Source organism: Hylobates moloch, unplaced genomic scaffold (genome assembly GCF_009828535.3).
Source record: "Hylobates moloch isolate HMO894 unplaced genomic scaffold, HMol_V3 SCAFFOLD_5, whole genome shotgun sequence".
NCBI classification, from domain to species: domain Eukaryota; kingdom Metazoa; phylum Chordata; class Mammalia; order Primates; family Hylobatidae; genus Hylobates; species Hylobates moloch.
Genome location: NW_026652280.1, coordinates 96,071,223 through 96,077,798, shown reverse-complemented (window position 1 = coordinate 96,077,798; position 6,576 = coordinate 96,071,223). Strand labels below are relative to the sequence as shown.

At 41.4% G+C, this 6,576-nt stretch overlaps 1 pseudogene; it reads right to left on the bottom strand.

Annotated features, from left to right (window-relative positions):
• Positions 1–5,210: 5,210 nt before the first annotated feature.
• Positions 5,211–6,123, bottom strand: LOC116467910 (olfactory receptor 10J3-like; annotated as a pseudogene).
• Between the last annotated feature and the right edge of the window lie 453 nt (positions 6,124–6,576).

The following is a 6,576-nucleotide window of genomic DNA, read 5'->3' as shown; positions in this document are numbered from 1 at the left end:
AATTTATATCTTGAACTTATATCTTTATACAGCACCTGAACCAAGCATTTTGGAGAAATTCCGGCAAATAATAATAACCAAAGCCCTCAGCTCTGAAAACAGTCCAGGACTGAATTAGATCTTGGGCAAAAGAACTAGACAGTTTTGGTTTATTTTCCCTTTCATTTTATGTCTTCATCATATTCATTGGAGGCTCATTCTTCTCTCATGGAGTAAATGGGATTAAGTTTTGACCTATGATTTATTTTTTAATTTTTTGTAGAGATGGGATCTTGCTATTTTGCCCAGGCTGGTCTCAAACTCTTGGCCTCAAGTGATCCTCCCACCTCAGCCTCACAAAGTGTGGGATTACAGGTGTGAGCCACTGCACCTGACCAAGTTTCTGCCTATAATAAACCCATCCATTAGAAAGAGACTAAACCATAAAGAAAAAGACATCAATTCAAATCCTGACTCTTCTACTTTCTAGATTTGTGATCTGGGAAAATCTTCTTATACCTCCATGGGCTTTAGTATTTCATTTGTGAAAAAAAAAAAGATAATAGTCATCCTGTCTACCTCTTAGAGTTCTTCTGAGAATCAAATAAGAGGCTGTATTTGAAAGTTCTTTGTAAATTGCAAACATTTATACAAATCTAGGAACTTTTAGCACCTACATGAGACCCAGTCTTTGCCACCACTACCCCCTATCCCCATGACCCTGCCCACCAAAATATTTATACTCAGGGCTTAGAGAAAGCACTAAGGAAGGCGGGCAACATATTGCTGGTGCTGGCTGTGGATTCATGGAAATCAGTGAAAGATCAGGGTGCCTGTAGCTTACCTGTGCCTTAGAACAATTAATAGTATGAGGAAGTGTGGCTGGGGAGAAAACTTTTAAATATCCATAAGACCCACAAGTCCCATTTTTTCCAAGGAATGTTTCTGGGCCACAAAGAACAGGGAAATTACTGAAACATTTTTTTCCTCTTTTTTTTTAACTTTGGATAGGGATCTGGTATTACCTTTCTTCACGCTCTCCTCTACTTAAAAAAAAAAATCATTTAAAAGAGGCAAGAAAAGGCCAGATTCCCAGTGAACACCCTTGTCACTTAGCTTCATGTAGTGAATAAGTCTGTCCAATGGTGAAAAGATTTCTCTTGCAGCCACAGGCCAGGCAAAGTTTCCCTAGGAGACTCCCTGGTGTTGCTTCAGGATGCTTCCTCTGCCACCTCCCCAAGGTCTATCTTATGTTTCAGCCTTGGGACCAGGCTTTCCACCACATTAACCACACCTTTCTCCCCAGTGCTCTTCACAGCACATCAGCATTTCAGGCATCAGGCTAAACAGCAATTTACCCCCTTATTTCAGACAAGAGATTGAGGCCAGTGATTCAGAGTTCAAAACTGAGAGATTTGATATGGATAGAAAGTCCGGGCTTGATCAGCTTGAGATAAATTTTCTGAGAGATTTTCTAGGTTCTTGAGTATCACATTTCACTTTTATCTCCCCTTTACCCTCACTGCAAGATTGAGGGGACTATGGATAGAACACAGATCTGGATATTCAAGCTGCTAACTAGCTGTGATTGGGCCAAGTTACTTGCCAGCCTCTGAGATTCTATTTTTTCTTTGTTAAAACTGGGAGTCTGGTGGAGGTGGTCTCTAAGGTCCCTTGGAGCCCAGATATTTTGTTATTTATTACTTTAAGTTCATATGTAGTAATTATCCAGGCACTAAGGCTCAGAATGCATTCTCCAAGAAGCTCCAGTGTAAAATTTTCCTTCATCCTCCCAACGTTGGTCTCTTCTTTCACTGTGCTCTTCCATGTACAGTATCTAAATTCCACATTTGTGCCAGATCTGTCTGGGTTTCTACTCATTTATTTCTACCCATGTTCTTCTCAATAGTCATACATTTCTTGGTCCAGAGGGAATGTGGAACACAGGGTCAGGGCTTGAGTATTTTGTGGACCCCTAAAATATGGCATTTATAAAGGTGGCTTTACACATGAAACACTTTTTACTATGCCAGAGATGGAGTACATGTATTATAAAGATGATTGGAATAGAAATAATTCACTCTAGATTCACCCTTGTCATCCCCTCTATCACCTCTTGTCTCTTACCAAATTGGTCAAGGCCAGTTCATAGAGCAAAATTTGCTCTCCCATGAATTGCTGTTTCAAATTGGCAGACAAAAAGTCATTATGAATTCCCAATAGTTAGGGGCCAATTCCTGAAAAGCAAGTCAGTAACTCCCCACTGGTGGCCAATGGAAGACATACTCCTGTGACCACCTTCAGAGTGGAGACTCAGACAAATGGCACACCTTGTCAGTATGTTGATGAGTTGAGTACTTGAAGAAAGACTCTGATCTTTCCCTCTTCTCATTAAATGGGAAATGGTGACAACCTGGAGATGGAAGTTTTATGCTGAGGATGGCAGAGGCACCTGCCAGCCTAGGACTCTAGATAATCTCAGAGAGTCGGGCTGTCTTCCTGCCATGGCTGATCTGCCCAGCTCTGGACAGCTACTTACCAAGTCCATGTCTTTATCTGGAACTTCATCAGTCGCTACAACATTCCCACCACAAACCTTTTACTCTATCAATGTGCTCACCACAACAATTCACTTCTATATTTCACTTATGACAATGACACTCTTCCCCTCCTTGAAAATTAAATGACATAAGTCCACTTTCAGTGTTTCCTGTTATTTCCAATTTTCAAATATCATTGATAATGGTCAGCAATCTCTCTGCAAGGTAGTAGCATCAGGCTGTGATGAAATGGAAACTGCTCACAGATAATCTTTTGAAAAGAAAAGAATGACTTCCTATGGATTCTGAGAAAAGTTCAGATTTTAATTTTTTAACCAGTTTCCAAGAAGATAATACTGCACTGCTGCCAACCAAATTGAATCACAGTAAATATAGTTGAATAAATAGAATAAAATTATTTTAAATTAAAATATAAGAGCCACTGATCTGCATTTAGTAGAATATATCAGGGCTGAAAGTTTGACTTCTCCACTTATATTAATGGCTATTTTAGAAATGAGATCCTAAAATGTTGCAGGTTGAGGTCCCCAGAAAACAGACACTGAGACAGAGATTTGAACACAGCAAGTTTATTAGCTCTCAGCATGTACACTTGTGAAGAAGTGAAGAAAGCAATATTGGGCAAAAACAAAAAAGTTGAAATGTGATGTAGTCAACCTCCCTCTGGAGCTGGGAGAGCCTTTCCTACTTATCTTAAGGTGAAGCAATACCCTAAATAGACAAACCACTGGAGGTAGTATATCCCTGGGTAGGGAGCATGACCTTGGAAGAACCAGCTGTTTAACAAGGACAATTCTTGAAGAGGAACTCAACTGAGAGCCATTAGCCCAAGGTACTCTCAGCAGCTGGAGGAATGCTTGTGTGGGTCCTGAAGGAGTGCAATCCGGGTGATGTGCTGCAGCATTCACCAAATACAACTTCAAATAGAAGACAGTGTGACATTGACCAGCAGATCTTTACCCAATGGCTTCTAATTAGATTAAGCAGAACTTTTAAGCAAAATTTAATTGTCTCTTGATCAACCTCACAGAAATGAACTATATCATTTCTAGAAATCTGGACACTAAAACAAAGATATCTTTTATCCCCAGTCAGACTTCACATGACAATTTTTGGCAAAGAAAGGCATGTTAACTTGACTTAAATAATTTATTTCCAATGAATTGTCCCATTTTCAGCATCCAGCAGACTTTACCACACTATCAGAAGTGATATCTTGCCTCTACAGGTTCACCCCATTGGATTGGATGGATTCTGGATACTGTAGGACTGTATTTGAAACTCAGGGTATGCTTGTTCCTCAGTATAGAAGGCCAGAGTGCAGTGGAAAGATGAGAGAGAGAATATCCTTCCTTGCACCAGAACACATATTTTCACCTTCCGTGATGCTCAGGCATAAAATGCTGTTTAAACTCAGGTTTAAAGTTGGAAGTATAGAAGAAGAAACTTCTGAAAATTCACCCCTGCAGGCTTAGGAGCTCACTGGAAAATTTTTAAGTCATGCATCAGATTTCTGTCCATTAGTAATTCTTTTCAGAAGTTGTAGTTAAAGTGCTTATGTTTATAACACTATTTCAGAGAGTTTTATGTCAACCTGGCAAAAGGAACTATACTTTTACTGATCCTTTCAACCTCCATCCTTTTTACTCTTGTGTTGAATGTATGAAAAGTGTTAACCTTTTCAGCATGTTCTTCTTTTCAATCTGAGTTTTCTGATCCGGGCATCTCAGGAATATGGACAGTTCACGTCTGTGTTCTCTGTAGCTGATGCTTCTTTGCTCTTTCCTACATCTGCACTCTTTACTCCTAGGTCAGTTAGAGCAGTTCCATCAACTTGGAAGGTCTGCCTCTAGCTTTTTTTTTTCTTTTACAAGAAAGCCTGCAACATCCACAGAAATGCATATGTGTGTGTGTATCTTCTAACTTATTTGCTTAAAATGTGGCACAAATTATTCTGACACCCTTAACAGTCAACTAGAAAATCTTTCTGAGGTGGTTTCCAAACATTTTGCTCATTAGCTTTTTAGAACCCTACTGGACTTTATGTTTTTTGGGGTTTTTTCTTTTTTTTGAGACCCAGTCTGGCTCTGCCGCCCAGGCTGGAGTGCAGTGGTGCAATCTCGGCTCACTGCAATCTCTGCCTCCCAGGTTCACGCGATTCTCCTGACTCAGCCTCCTGAGTAGCTAGGATTAAAGGTGCATGCCACCATGCCTAGCTAATTTTTGCATTTTTAGTAGAGATGGAGTTTCACCACATTGGTCAAGCTTATCTTGAACTCTTGACCTCGTGATCTGCCCACCTTGGCCTCCCAAAGTGCTGGGATTACAGACGTGAGCCACTGCACCTGGCCAGACTTTCTGTTTTAATTGAGTTGTATAACTCAAAATATTCTCAGGGTATGTGTAGCTGTGTGCATGTGTATGTGAGTGCATAATCCAGGCATGCATTTTTTTTCCTACATTCATAAGTGTATGCTAAGCTATTTTCTAACTGTTCTGGAGCAGGGCATAGAAGATCACAACAATCTCACACAGAAACCTCTAGTTTTAGCACTCAGTTCAATTTAGTCTAGTCTTCTTGATCCCATACATAAGGGCATTATTGAAAGAGCATTAAAAATTCATACACATTTATAAACTCAAAGGAAAAGCCTTCACAACCTCTCTTCATTAAGGAGGCAGGGGCTTTTGCCCCACAGCTCTGTGCAGAGCATCTTTCACCTTCTTGTTCCTCAGGCTGTACACAACAGGGTTCAGTAGGGGAGTGATGACAGTGTAGTGTAGGTCACTGAGATGAGTCTGTCCTGTCCCAGGGAACTCTGGGACTTAGGCTTCAGGTAGATGATGGAGGCACAGCCATAGTGGATGATGACCTCTGTGAGGTGGGAGACGCAAGTGGCAAAAGCCTTCTTCTGACCTTCAGCTGAGGAAATCTTAAGAATGGTGGAGATGATGAGGACATAGGAGATAAAGACCAGGCCCATAGAACAAGGACACAGACATTGACAACAAAGTTGATTATCTCATTGACAGTGGTGTCTGTGCAGGCCAGCTTCAGCAGGGGTCTCACATCACAGAATGACAGGCCAAAAACAGATGTCACTTGGACAATGGCCATGCCAAGGCCAATCCCCAGTGACCCAGAGGCCAATTGGAGACAGGCCCTCTTACCCATGAAAACTGAATACCTTAGGGGGTTGCAGATGGCCTCATAGCAGTCTTATCCCATGACCATGAGCAGGAAGCAGTTGTTGATGCCAAAGGTGAGATAGAAGAAGAGCTTAGTGGCACAGCTTTGGGTGGCAATGGGCTGGCGAGGATTCAAGAGACCAGAAAGCATATGGGGAATGATGGCCACAGTGTAGCAGGTCTCAGAGATGGATAGCATGTTTAGGAAGAAGTACATGGGGGTGTAGAGATGATGGTCCAGGCAAATAATGGTCACGATAATTACATTGCCAGAGAGAGTCAGCAGGAACAAAGTTAGAAAGACAACAAAGAAGACAAGTTTGTGCTGCCACCTGAAGCTGGAGAAACCTTCAAAGAGGAACTCAGTCACAAAAGTGGAATTTGGCTTTGGCATCAAGGTGGGTCTAGGTTTGAAAGAGCTGGGCAAAGGAAAGAAACATATGATGAGTTAATCATGAAACAGTGTAGGCTGGACCAAGGCTTTCAGTAAAAACATGTCCATCCTCTGAGCAATGCCCTAGGCCTGTTGTCTACTTGCTCAGAATAATCACCTGTCCCCACCCTCTTCTTTGGAAGCATAGAATGCTACCCTGGGACCCTGGGATTCAGAGCAGAGATAGTGATCAGAAGGTGCTAACAAACTGAAAGAGATCTGTAGAAACAACTCCCTGGTTCTTTTTTTTTTTAATTATTATTATATACCCAGAGGTATACGATCCAGAGTTGTGCTTGCTGGATCATATGGAGGTCAGAGGAGTATCCATACTGTTTTCCACAGTGGCTACATCATTTTACATTCCCACCCACAGTGCACAAGGGTTCCAATTTCTCAACATCCTCTCCAACA